Below are 15,305 nucleotides of genomic sequence, written 5' to 3' on the forward strand. Positions count from 1 at the left end.
AAAAAAATTATGGACATGGCATGACTTTAGAGACATGATGGATTTTTATTGGTAAATGTTTTTTTATATATATAATAACTAGAATTACTCATAATTTCTCCTAACCTTTAAATAAAACGATAAATATATTTGAAAGTACTTAAATTTACATAATTCTATATTGACAATAATATTGATACCAATCAAATTAAGACTTCATCTTTATTGATAAAATGTTAAAATGATAACTGGAATACAAATTTGGCTACCTAATAATGATATTATTACTGTTGTTTAGAAGTAATTTAAAAAAAGAAATTAATTTGGAGCCATGTTTGTTTATATCATCATCTACTAAGTCATGAATACATCATATAAAACTAGGGCAGTTGAACAAGTAGATAAGAAAAGTTGACCTTTCAATAAGGGCAAGGGTCGCTCCATTTTCCATTTTCCAGTTTCCAACTTGTGATTTCATATCTTAGATTTTTTAAGCAGTGGGTGGAGTGCAATGCAAGACAGACAAATATCACAAGAGTGATATGCGTGTGTCTAATCTGCTAATGTTTTGTTTGTTACACATGCTGTTGTAACATTACAAAGCAATATTTTGAGTATTTGTTATCAATGTTGTATAAGTGTTGGGCAACTTTTTTCCGTACATCTGCAATAAAAATTTAACAAAATAATAATATTAATAATATAATCTGAATTTTAAAATTTGAAAAAGTAAAAGATTAAATTCTTAAAAGAAAAATAAAAAAATTAATTCTAAAATTTAGAAAAATGCCTTGACTTAATTTTTTTTTTAGTAAGAATAAAAAATAGGACTTTTTTGCAAAAGAAAACTAGACGTAGGAGAGTCAAAAGATTCTGGACTTTGTAGTTTGCTTTATTAAAGGAACTTCGACCAAGGAAATTAAGGGATTGGTATTCAAGTTGCTGTCTTATACATGTTTCGAGGAGAATGATTCCATCACCATTTTAAGCTGGACCTAAGCTTATACAAGGAACCGTCATCCTTCGCTACTCGGAGGAACATTCTGACTAGTGCACATCTAGACCTTATTGTATTTCTTTATGAATAAAGTGAAGTTCTGCAGGTGAAATTGTTTGGTCAAGTAAATTCACATAAACAATTCTTGCATCGGTTGTGCTGGTTTAATTCGTAGATTCAACTCTGAACAAGACTCCGTAAATGTAAGTGGTTCATTGTTTCCATAGCTTGTTGCAATACTTTTCGTGCAAAAATGGCTCACTAGATGTTTTTTTTGATGGGACATAGAGTACCACGAACAAAAGCGATACCACGGAAAAGAAGGAAAAGATTTTCTTCTCCTAGCAGCTCCTGCCTAAATCGTAAACACTGAAGTTGAATTGAAAGCATGAAAAATGGTAAGAGAGCAACTTTGAAAGAATCAACTACCTCCAACGGTGAAAACGCGAATGTAAGGATGACGTTTGAACCGAAGTTGGTGAGAACTGCAAACCACCAGTGGCCAACTGCTAGGCCCAAATGATATCTGCAACACCATTTGTGGGGTAAACTTATCGGATTAACTTTATCTCACCGACAAGGAAAGCATATGAATACTCTCAGAAACACACTCAACAAGCAAACGAAAAGAATACCAGCCTGATAGCAACCGACATAGAGAAGTAGAGCAGCTACAGCAACAAAATGGTATTCTCCAAGAAATTGGTAGTAAGCACTAAGCGAAACAAGGAAAGGGCTTCCAATGCAACCAAGTTCATAATGGCAAATAAGAACTTCCATGGGAACTAACATATTCGAGGCTCGAAACGGTTAAACTGAAATGATGGGTATAAGTTACATACAATCCCACCAACACCTCCCATCAGCAAAGGTGTTCTACCAATATCATCAACTTTTGCAGCAGATATCCAAGTCATCAGTAACTACAGGAAGGTATATTTCTAGCAGTACTTAATCAGCTTAGGGAAGAAGTTAACTTGATAACCCTTGATTCCAAAGTTAAATTACAAGAACTATTAAGTATCACCTTGAACAAGCGTACTGCAATAGAAAGGCGAGTAGCATCAGCTGCCACAGAGAATCTGGCACTCTGGAGAAGCAATTTTATAGGGTTTTTTGCTAAAATAGGACAAAAAAATTAACAAAATATCAAAATAATACAAAGTAAAAATTATGTACCAAAATGGTACATTTGGGGTGGTGCCGCCTATGGCAGAGGCATGACCACTCCATGTCGAATCGAAAATTCTTTGTAGCTGCCGGTCAAATTGCGGCCTTGAGGACTAAAATGTAATAATATAAAGTATTTAGGGACCTGTTATGAATTGTTCCATTTAGAATGGCTGGTGAAAAAAAAGGGGAAGGCGTGCCGCCTGACAGTGTGGCGGCACCAAACTTTAAATAGGGCTAATTTCCTTATAAGCCCTCCTTATTTATTATTTTCTTTTATTCCCTCTTCAAATCACTATATTGTTTTTAATAAGCCCTTAACATATTTTTAGTTAAATAAGCCCTTAACTTATAGTTTTACTCATAAAAGCCCTTTTATTTTAATATTAAAGTAAATATATTTTGAATTTCAAGCTTTTATCTTAAATTTTTGTTGATGCAATAAAATTATATACACTTTAACATCAACATAAAATCTAAAAAGTAATTAAAATTTTGAAAGAGTAGTTAAGAATATCATGTATATAAGCACTCTCAAGAAATTTTAAAATTTTTTATTTAATAAACTATTCACATCAACCTAAAATGTGAATTAGTTTATATTTTTAAATAGCTTTACTTTGGGTAAAATATATTTACTTTAATATTAAAATAAAAAGAGCTTTTATAAGTAAAAACCATAAGTTAAGGGCTTATTTAACTACAAAAATAGGTTAAGGGCTTGTTTAAAATAATATAGTAATTTGAAGGAATAAAAAAAATAATAAATAAGGAGGGCTTACAAGGCAATTAGCCTTATTTAAAGTTTGGTGCCGCCACATTGTCAAGCGGCACCCTTTCCCCTTTTTTTCAGCAACCATTCTAAATGGAACATTTGCATAACAGGTCCCTAAATACTTTATATTATTACATTTTAGTCCTCATACCGCATTTGACCAAACAGCTATTTTCTCGATCTCGACATGGGTGGTCATGCTCGCCATAGGCGGCACTAATTTCAAATGTACCATTTGGTACATAGTTTTATTTTGAATTATTTTGGTATTTTGTTAATTTTTTGTCCTATTTTAGTAAAAAACCCCAATTTTATATATACTAAATATGGTTTTGATAATTTACATCATATGTGATCCATTCAATAACCGATTACTTGTAGAATTGGACCAGCGTAATACAGAACACTCGGTCGGTTATGTATCATAATCAGGTTGTAAATCAACCCCTTAGACATAAAATTCTGCCTTAGCATTCTCTTTTTTTGTATCCTTATGTTTGCCAAAAAGGAATATAAATAATAACTAATAGATAAATAAACAGTATGGTTAAGCGAGGAGGAAGAGACACCTGTTGAAAAAGGACTAAACCTCCACCAATTATGAAGGCTTTCAAACTTGGCCCATGAAATTTCTCCAAGAAATTTACTTCGGCTTCCTTGTCCATAAAGGTAGTCTGTAAGGAGATTAGGAAATCATATATTAGCTTGTCGGAGGCTTCATAGCCCGACCCCATAATTTGCTTAGGGCATTGGTGGCCTTCTCTTATATTCTTGTAAAGATCCTTCACCTTCAGCCACTCTGAGAATTAATCAGCGTGATGATGATGGGAGACTCCACATTCCTATTCCCTTTAATACTACGATCGGAGCACTATACTTGATTACTGGTACATGTATCGCCATCCCTCAAACAGCATTAATTTGGAAGTTTCCCACTAAATAGCCCAACAACAGAAAAATCTACACTTCAGAAGAGCTTGATAGCGTTGGCAATAATATAGCATCTTAGAGAAACTCACCAAAGTTTCTAAAACTACAAATATTTCCTTTAGAGATATTACTGTACCGCATATCTGAGATGGGCAAGTTTCTACTATGTAGAGGGGAGCCCCCATACATGACCTGGCACATGGCATCATGCGATATGTTACAATCAAGCACATCATACTAAATCTTCCAAAAACACCAGCAGTTGATTTTGAGAAGCTCACTAGTCTGATATTGGTGCCATACACTAGCTATCCTACTAAGAGAACACTGAGGTTGGAGCAGAACCAGTCAGTAGACCACAAAGCACATATAGTAGAGCAGCAGTAATAAGATCATTCTTCCTTCCTTCATGCGAAAATGAAATTTATTTGTTAAGATAAATTCATGCCTATAAGCTCTAAGTATGATGAAGAAGTCGAATAAAAGAGTACCGTGGAAATCCGCAAATGGATAGACAAGGAAGAAACTAAGAAGTGCCCCGTAAGAGAACCACTGGCCTGCACTCAAGCCAACATGCATTTATAACATATTTTTTGAAAGAAAGAAATGCAAACTTCCACAAATGATGCATCAATTCTTCAAGTATAACCAAGAAATCAAACCACCAAACCTAGCTGAACAGTTGAAAGATTGAACCAAATAATGCCACTAAGTTCTGGTGACTGATATTATCAACAAAAATGGAAAAAAATAAATCATTTTGGTCCCTTAGTAAATGTAAAATTATACTTTAGCCCCTCCTATAAATATAAAATTTTATTTAATCTTTTAAAAATTTTATGGCTTCACCCCTACATTAGATACAATAATAAATCTTCCAATGTAGGTAATGCTAAGTGAAAGATGGCAGGTTAATTTGATAAGGCTACAAGTAAAACGGTAATATGTTGAAGCACCTTCAAAAATATTGTAGCACCAAGAGTGGCACCAATGTCATAACCAAATAATAACCCTCTCAAAGCAGGAAACAAAAATCTGATTACAATAATTAAAAATAAGTTACTAAATTAAAAGTAATTTAGAACCTTGGAGGAGATTTATCATGAAATCAATGATGGTTGCTTGAAATTGTTGTAAATTAGAGGAGAATTTATGAGAGAAAAAGAATTGATGGAGAAAATTTGATGCATTAAACTAAAACAACCTTGCCTTTATATAGAGGCTTACATAACAAACTAAGCTAAAAATAATCTAAGTCTAAATATTTTGACTAACAAATACAATCAAGTAACAAGAGAGAATTCCAATAAAATTGGGATTATATTAACTAAAAACTAACCAAATCCTAACAATTCCTCCCTTAAACTAAATGTTGTAAGCAATTAGTCTACTTTAGACTTAGAACAAACTCCCAAAAGTTCTCATAACTTCAAAAAGGCATCCATCTTGAGTGGTTTAGTCATCAAATTTGTTAAATGTTTTTGTGTGGCACAATGCACCAATTTCATCGTACCATCTTTCGTGAGCTTTCGTAAGAAATAAAACCGCACAGCTATGTGCTTGCTACAACCATGCATTGTGAGATTTTTTTTTCAAGTTTGATTGTAGAACTATTATCACAATAAATAATAGTTGCCTTGCCTTGATTCGAATCCAGCTTTTACAAGACTCGTTTTAACTAAACTGCTTGATATGTATACGAGGCAAGAGCAATAAATTCAACCTTTGTAGTAGATAAACTTACTATTGGTTGTTTTTTTAAGACTAATATACTACTAATATACTACTTTCGAGCTTAATAGAAAGACATAGCCTAATGCGCTTTTTTGTCTTCAAAATCTCCAGCATAATCACTATCTATGCAAGTAAAAAGTTCATTATCTCCTCATTTCCTATAAAAAAGCCCAAACTTAGTTGTACCTTTCAAATACCATAACACCCTTTTTGTCGCTTGTAAATGAAGCTCGATGAGATTCTCCATATACCTGCTAATAAAACTTACCACAAACATCATATTTGATCGAGTTGTTGTGAGATACATGATACTACCCACAATTTGTTTGTAGTAAGTCTTGTCTACCTTAACTCCTCCCTCTTCCTTCATGAGCTTAAAGTTAGAAATTATTGAATTATTGACAAAATTACTTTTATCCATCCCAGACTTTTGCAGTATTTCCAAAGGATACTTCTTTTGACCAATAAAGATTCCACTTGATCCTTGCAAGACCTCCAAAATAAGTAAATATCTCATCCTTCCAAGGTTTGTCATGTCAAAGTCATGCTTCATGGAATCTTTGAATTCTGATAAAAATAAGATCATCGACATAAATACTTTAAGCTCATGAAATATAATTTTATACAACTATAAATACTTTGTCATCTTTCTTTGTCTTTATGAATAAAGTAGAACTGTAGTCACACTTTTCAAAACCTTTCTTCATGAAATATACTTTTACACAGCTGTACCATACTTGCGGGGCTTGCTTAAGCCAGTAAAGTGCCTTCTTCGACTTGTAAACTTTTTGCTCATCGCCTTTTTGGATATAACCACAAGGTTGTTCTACAAAAACATTTTCATTCAACTCACTGTGCAGAAATGTAGACTTTACATTAAGCTGGTAAATAGACCATCCTCTTTGAGCTGCAAGTGCATTTACCAACTGAATTGTCTCCATATGTGCCATAGGTGCAAAAACTTTCGTGTAGTTCACTCCATGTTGTTGGGCATACCCTTTCACTACAAGTCCAGCCATGTGTTTATTTACTTCTCCATTTTCATCAAATTTGGTCTTATAAACTCATTTAACTCAAATCTTTTTTCCTCATTTAGGCAAATCCATTAATTCCCATATATCGATGATGTTTATTGCTTTTATTTTTGCATCCATGGCTTGCTTCCATTTTTTACTTCTTATCGTATCTTCAAAGTGAATAGGGTCAATATCAGTAGCAGTATACATAACCATAACAGCTTCTTCTTTAAAGAGACCTTCATATGTTTCATAGTCTCTCATCCAAACTACCGGTGCCCTATTCCTTCCTTGATGCATAGTTGAATAGTGACCTTCAGATAGAGAATTAAAGGATAAATTTTCCTCTTGATCATCAAGGTCGAAATCATTCTCTTTTTCAATCTCAACAATAAGAACTACTTCTTCATCACATTCTCCCTATTTCAAATCAAACACAATGGATTATTCATGTTCCTTATCCCAAATACAATTCTTGTCTCCTTCAAATAGAACATCCCTATTGAAAATGATCCTATATGAAATTGGATCATGTAGTCTTTAAACCTTTGATTCTTTACTAACTTATAAAAAAATACAACAAAAGCTATTATCATTGAGCTTGGTTCTAATTTTGTTAGGTACATACATGTCAGACTAAATAGGAACATTTGCTGTAAAAAAAAACTAGAAGAAACTCACTCAATAACACTTTATGAATTGTATACAAAAGACTCAATGAAAAACAAGAACTCAAGACACTTTCTATTCACTGATTTACATCCTTTATATAGGCTGAAACTACAACAACTTTAGCTAAAAAATAGGATAACTCAAAAGCAAAATCACAATCAGATATTAAACCATGAGTTTAGCTAACCATTCAACAACTTTATTGAAACTAATTTGAATATTTCATCTGCTGTTATGCCTAAGATTTTAGGCCACTAACTGAGTTGGTGGTGAACTTTAACACTCTCCCTCAATGCCAACTCCAAAGTTTTTCACAACCCCAAGTTGTGAGCAAAACTTTTCCAACTTAGTTGTACTCAAGCCTTTCGTGAACAAGTTTGCAACCTGGTTATCAGTCTTGACATATGACAACTCAATTTTTTCTTGTAACACCTTCTCCCTAACAAAATGGAAGTGCACCTCCACATATTTGGTCCTTGTATGAAATACAGGATTTACTGCTAAACGAATAGTTGACTAATTTTCACAATAGAGGGGTATTGCATAATCAAATTTTTGGTGTAAATTTTCCACAAGTTGCACTAACTATGTACTTTCTTGGGCTGCCATAGCTGTTGCTTTGTATTCTGCCTCTATTGTTTATAAGGACATAATTGGCTGTCTTTTACTACATCAAGAATTTGTCCTTAAACCAAACTTGAATATATAGCCAATGGTTGATCGATATGTATTGTGATCCCCTGCATAGTCAGCATCACAATAACCAGCTAGTTTGCAAACCTCAGCTTTCTTATATAGAATACTATAATCAAGAGTACCCTTCACATATCTTAGAACTCATTGAACTGCTTCTAAGTGTTGTTTCTTGGGATTCTACATATATCGACTCACTACCCTAACAATATAAGAAATATTAGGTCAAGTTAAAGTTAAGTAAATAAGATTACCTACAAGTTGTTGATACATCAACCTATCTTCCAAGTCTTTCCCTTCATGAACACAAAACTTGGTGTTTGGTTCCACCGGTATAGTGATGGTCTTGCAATTGAGCATTCCAAATTTTTGCAACAAATTATTTGCATGTTTCTCTTGACAAAGAAACATGCCTTCTTTTGTATGATCAATTTCTAGCCTTAAGAAGTGTTTAAGTTGGCCGAGTTCCTTCATTGCGGATTGACAAGTTTTGTCAAACTTGGTGGATTTCTTCACTATCATATCCAGTGATTATCAAATCGTCCACAAACACCAACACTATTACCAACTTCACTTCACTAACTTTGACAAACAAACTAGAATATGCATGAGCCATAACATAACCAGCTTGAGTTAAAAATTCAGCAATCTTACCATACCATGCTCTCAGCGATTATTTTAACCCATATAACGCCTTCTTTAACTTGCAAACATAACTAGGATTACTTCCACTCTCAAATCCAATAGGCTGATTCATGTAAATTTCACGATCTAGCTCTCCATGCAAAAAAGAGTTCTTCACATCCATTTGCCACAGCTTCTAATCTTTTCTAGTAGCAAGAGCCAAAAAAACTCGAACAATAACAATATTTACAACCGGACTAAATGTCTCTTCATAGTCTAATCCATATTGTTGAGAAAATCCCCTTGCAACTAACCGAGCCTTGTACCTCTCAACTGATCTATCAAGATGATACTTTATTTTATAAACTCATTTTAAAATATGGGTTTCACATCTAATAGACGTGGCATAAGCTCCCAAGTCTGGTTTTGTTTCAATGTAGCAATCTATTCCTTAATTGCTTTTACCCACTTAGAATCTTAAGACATTTTTTCATAAGTTGTTGGTTCGACCAAAGGTTTTTTCTTCGCTACAGCTACATTAGCATACTTTGGATTTTACCTACGAAATCTAGTTGATCTTCTAAGTTGTGGCTGCAAAGTTTTTTCACTCTCTGGATTGATTTCGGCCTCCTGCCTCTGATGAACACCATTTCACCGAGGATTTGTTGTTGTCTCAACAACTTCATTGTCTCTAATTTCTTCATTAGCTACATGACTTGGTTGTATCTCAAAAAACTGCTCCTCTATTTTCCTTTGGGGTTGATCTTATTTTACTTTAGAATCTGGCAACTTCATTTGTTGTGGAGTCTACCAAGAAAAAGTTTCATCAAACACTACATTGTCTAATGTGTAGCATTTGTCAGTCATAAGGTCACAACACCTCCATCCTTTCCTTTGGTTATCATATCGAACGAAGATACATCAGATTACTTTCTTATCGAACTTGTTCCTTGAATGACCTAGAATAAATACATAGCAAATACACCTAAAAACTCAAAAATGACCAACAACAGGTTTAGTATCCCATAGTACCTCAAAGGGTGAAATGAAACTAAGCTTTGGTATTGGAAGTTTATTAATGACATGAGCAACAGTCTTCATACATTCTGCCCAAAATCTTTCAAGTATTTTTTTTGCATGAAGCATACTCCGACACGTTTCAGCAAGATGTCGGTTCTTCCTCTCGGCAACTCCGTTTTGCTGTGGCGTGTTGTCACATGTGAATTGATGATGAATCTTATTATTTCTGACATAGGTAAAAAACTAATCTAATGTGTACTCCCTACCATTATCTGTGCGGAAGCATTGAATTTTTTTAACAACCTCTACTTCAGCTACTTCTTTAAATTCTTTAAACTTGAAAAATGTCTCTAATTTTTCTTTCATAAAGAAAACCCACACATACCTTGAGAAATCATTAATAAAAGTCACCATATAGCTCATCCCACTAATTGAAGGTTGCTTGACACGCCCAAATACATCAGAATGAACTAGTTTTAACGGAGCCTTTGCTTTGTACTTAGATTCTTGATATGGTAGTTGATGCGACTTACTGAATTAACATCCTGCACAAATAGTATCATCTCGCACTTCAAGTTGAGGAAGACCCTTTAGCATTGATTTCTTCATCATAACTTTTAGTTTATGATAGCTGACGTGTCCAAGCCTTGTGTGCCACAAATTTGTCGTCTCATTCTTCTTTGTTTTGTCTGCATAAGCAGTTTCTGCCGACATCATATAGACAAATTCCATTCTCTTCCCTTCCATGGTTGGTGTTCCTGAAACTTTAATATTTTCGAATATCTTTACACCCTGTGGACTAAACAAAACTTGGTGGCCTGCAGATGTTAATTGTGCCATAGGCAATAACTTTTCTTCATGCCAAGCACATGATAAACACCTTGAATTAACATTGGATCAGAACTAAATAGAGGTGCGATAGTCGTCTTACCAACATGGGTGATAGGTAACCTTGAGTTGTTAGTCGTTACTACCATATGATTTCCTTTGTACGCTGTAACATCTTAAAGCTTTTCTTAATCACCAGTTATGTGATTAGAACAACCAGAGTCAACAATCCAGTCGTTTTTGTAGCCAATCTTCTAAGAAGTTGTTACTATGAGTGCCAAGTCTTCTTATTCCACAGCAAATGATGCTTTAGCATCCCACGCATCATCATTTTGAACATATCCTTTAGATGTCACTGCATTACTCTCAACAACTTTCTTTTTGGACCAACAGTCTTTGGCCATGTGACCCTTTTTGCCACAATTATAACAATCACCATCAAACTTCTTCTTTTGGTTGAATCGGTTGTTGCAGTTGCTACGCTTTTGAGTTTCTCCAAATTGAGAACTCCTATAATGACTTTTTGATTTGCCATCATTCTTTCTTGGTTTGCTTCTGACATTATACCTGGGTTTTTCTTTGCTCTTTCCACTAAAAAGTGTCATATCCTCAGTTTTGATTGAGACTCCACCCATTTATTTTGCCAAAGCCTCTTGATTCTCAAGATCTGCAAGCGATGGTTGTGTTGGCCATCTTTGAATTGCAGCAACAAAACTCTTGTACTTCGGTCTCAATCCATGAATAATGATTCTTCTTTTTCTAGAATCCGCAATACGAGAACTAGAATCAAGTTAAAAAATCTCACGGCATAAGATTTTTACCTTAGTGAAGTACTGGTTGATTTCCAAATCTCCTTGCTTAATTAATAACAATTCATTCTCTAAGAGCTGTAGCTTTGTGTTATTTTTTCGTGAGAAAAATTCTTCTAACGTATCCCATGCCTGTTTTGGTAACATTTCTTCCTCTACAGTGGTTTTAATTGCAAACATATCCTTGCCTGCATTGGCCATCCACTTTTTTAAGGTTTTAGCTTCTTGAGGTAATGGTGAAGGCTCATCTCATGAAATTATGTCCCACACATCTTGAGCCTGCAAGTAAGACTTCATACCTATTACCCATGTGTTGTAATTTTGGTTATTAAGCTTTTTTTACTGCTCCAACAACTGAAAGATCAACTATGATTACCTTTAGGAACCTAGCTATGATACCACACTGTTAGACTAAATAGGAGGATTTTTTGTGAAAAAAAAACCAAAAAAAACTCACTCAATAACACTTTATAAATTGTATACAAAAGACTCAATGAAAAACAAGAACTCAAGACACTTTTTGTTCACTGATTTACATCCTTTATATAGGCTAAACTACAACAACTTTAACTAAAAAATAGGGTAACTCAGAAGCAAAATCACAATTAGATATGAAACCACGATTTTAGCTAACTATTCAACAACTTTATTGAAACTAATTTGAATATTTCATTTGCTGATATGCTGTAACACCCCAAACCAGGCCTAGATGTTATGGCCAGATCTGACGTGTCACATGTACTTACGACTTAGTATGCATTCGCTGGTTTAAGTGATTGGGGTGGTCTTTGTAAAAATAGCGGTTGAATGAAAAGCCGGTTTATCAATCTTTATTTGTTGTGCTTGTTGAGTCTTGAAGTACGTTCATTAATTTTGAAAACCTGCGCAGCCTAACACTAGCAGTTTCGCCATAGTATAAATATAATCAGAAAATAAAACCATAGCGAAAAAAGAAATTGCAATAGCAACCTTATTACAACTTAAAACCCAAAACTAAATCGAATATAAAATAATAAAATAAACTAACTTAGAAAAACCAACTTTGCGATGATGTGGCCATTCAATCCTCACGACTCCAAGCCCACTATGGTTGGGGATTTCTGCAGAGATAAAAATAAAGGGTGAGTTTGGTAAACTCGATGTGTAACATAACCCAACCATAGCCCAAAACAGATCAAACCTCGAGTCGACTTATCGGGCCTTAGCCCAAGACAAAATCAAAATGAAACCCATAGGCCCATAGCGATATCTGAACAAATATATCATGAATGCGTAAATCCCAACCCAAAGCCATCCATAACACCCCTGCATACCCTTACACTATGTGGGAGACTACTCGACCCACCCAACCGCTACACACCACGTAAATTGCAATGAGGTCGCTAGATATTATGACGAAGTCACCAGATCTGAATATTGTGGCTAGGTCACCGTAGCAGATATATATATATGTGGCGAAGCCACCGGATTGCAATGAGGTCGCCGTAACGCTTCCTCCATCAATATAAACCCATATCCCATGCAATGAAATAATATGTCATGGCATACGATATCTAAAGCAGAAGATCATACTTTTTAGAAAAAAATAACCCTAGGGGTAAAATCGTAATTTTACATGCATAAGGGTATTTCAGTAATTATTACCTATTGCTAAGGTTTCATGCTCATTCTAACGTTTACCAAGCAATCAGAAGTACTTACCTCGACTTTTTACCAAAGTGGGCCCGTTGGCCCATTGGTCCGCTTTCGGCCCATTAAGCCCAAAAATACCGTTGTGCACGAAAATGCACACTTTACACTCTAATCATCCAAATGCACCATATTCATTAACAAGCGTTTCACGAAGGCCTTGACGTCATGAGTTCACAAAATACCAACGTTTCGGTATTTCAGCTTTTACCGATTCAGTCTAAGGGAGGGTGTCGTTTACACACTTGGTTGATGACGATTAATGACGATATCTCCCACGCGATAATCCTACAATCAATCACTAACACATTAGACTTACGAATTAACGATAACTAACATAAATCCACGTCAACTAACCCAATCATCACACAAGTTAGTCATTTACGCACGAGGGGCAAAATAGTTATTTTACCCTCCAGAGGTAAATCGATAGTCCTACCCTACATTCTACAACTTATCCACTTGGGCTGACGAACCCATTGGGACCACATGGCTCATTTCAGCCCATCGCGGCCCGAAATAGCCATCCTACTGCTAGAGTAATGAGAAATACACACCTGTTAGGAGACTGCAGTTAATCCGCGCTCCAAACACTCTTAGCTGACGCCTAACCCAAACGAGCACGTCACAAAGTGAAAGGGATCAGCCAAGTAGGGTATGCCTACTCTCCTCATGGTTTGCTCTATTTAAAGCCAGCTCTCCATCTACTCTTATGTTAGCTTCCCAATGTGGGATCCCTCCATCACCAGAGTTTAAAACCAACACCAACTCTTGCCGTCCCAACATAGCAAAATAATCAACCTTTGCGTGCCAAGGGATTCGAACCAAAGTCCTCTCACACGTCAACTCACGCCACCACCACTAGGCCATCAACTCATTTGTGTCATAAATCCAACACATTAAACTTTAAAGCGCACCTACTTGCTTCAAGATTTATTGAAAAGAAAAACCAAAATATATTACAAGAGCTAAGACTTGAACCTTGGACCTCTTGCTTCATCTATTGCGTCACTTCCTTGTCCCCTAAGTGGCGCCACCTTGCCACTACACCACACTCATTTTTGTGTCATCTTTTACCCCTTTACTCTTAAAATCCCAAACGCCAATTGCATCACCTGTTCATAAAATTAAAATTCCGAAGACTACCACGGATTTAACTTAAGTTTGGGCTTTCCAAAGGCCCACCAACCTACTAAAATATATATTTTAACCAACCAGAACACACACAAATTTTAAAAAACACAAAAACACAGAAAACCCGAAAATTGGGGCGTTATAACTCTACCTTCCGTAAAGAAATTTCGTCCTCGAAATTTTACCTGAATAAAAAAGATGAGGATATTGTTGACGCATTGCCACTTCTGGCTCCCAAGTAGCTTCCTCTCTGCCATGATTACGCCACAGTACCTTTACTAGCGGAACTGATTTCCTCCTCAAAATCTTAACATCTCGATCCAAAATCTGCATAGGCTCTTCCTCAAAAGTCAAGTCTGTTTGGACCTCGATCTCTGCAACCGGAACAACATGAGTAGGGTCAGAACGATACCGCCTTAACATGGAAACGTGAAAAACATCATGAATCCTATTCAACTCTAGAGGTAGCTCCAATTGATAATCTACTAGACCCACTCGCTTAAGAATCTGATAAGGCCCAATGAACCGCGGACTTAACTTGCCTTTCCTCCCAAACCTTAATATTTTCTTTCAAGGCAAACCCTTCAAGAAGACCATACCACCCACAGTGTACTCAATTTCCTTGCGCTTCAAATCTGCATATATCTTCTGTCTATCAGATGCTTCCTTCAATCAGTCTCTAATCAACTTGACCTTATCCTCAGTATCTGCCACCAACTTAGGTCCAATAACTTGTCGTTCACCCAACTCGGTCCAACAACTAGGTGTACGACATCTTCGCCCATACAGTGCCTCATAAGGAGCCATTCGAATACTTGCCTGGTAATTATTGTTGTATGCAAACTCTGCCAACGGTAAGTAATCCTCCCAACTCCTCGAAAGTCGACAATGCATCCCCTCAACATGTCTTCCAGAATCTGAATAACCCTTTCCGACTGACTATCAGTCTAAGGATGAAAGGCTGTACTAAAGTTCAACCGCGTACTCAACGCCTCATGCAACTTTTACCAAAACCGAGATGTGAATCTAGGATCTCGATCATAAATAATCGACACTGGCACTCCGTGAAGTCGCACTATTTCCGCCACATACAATTTGGCTAACTTCTGAAGTGAATAATCAGTGCAGACAGGTATGAAATGAGCAGATTTGGTCAACCTATCCACAATTACCCAAATCGAGTCCTTCTTCGACGGTGTCAAGGGTAACCCACTCACAAAATCCATGGTTACCCT

General features: G+C 35.7%; 1 pseudogene; it reads right to left on the reverse strand.

Annotated features, from left to right (window-relative positions):
* Positions 1-834: 834 nt before the first annotated feature.
* On the reverse strand, positions 835-6,604 carry LOC108481792 (D-xylose-proton symporter-like 3, chloroplastic; annotated as a pseudogene).
* Between the last annotated feature and the right edge of the window lie 8,701 nt (positions 6,605-15,305).

The sequence above is a fragment of the Gossypium arboreum genome, chromosome 1, assembly GCF_025698485.1.
Source record: "Gossypium arboreum isolate Shixiya-1 chromosome 1, ASM2569848v2, whole genome shotgun sequence".
NCBI lineage: Eukaryota > Viridiplantae > Streptophyta > Magnoliopsida > Malvales > Malvaceae > Gossypium > Gossypium arboreum.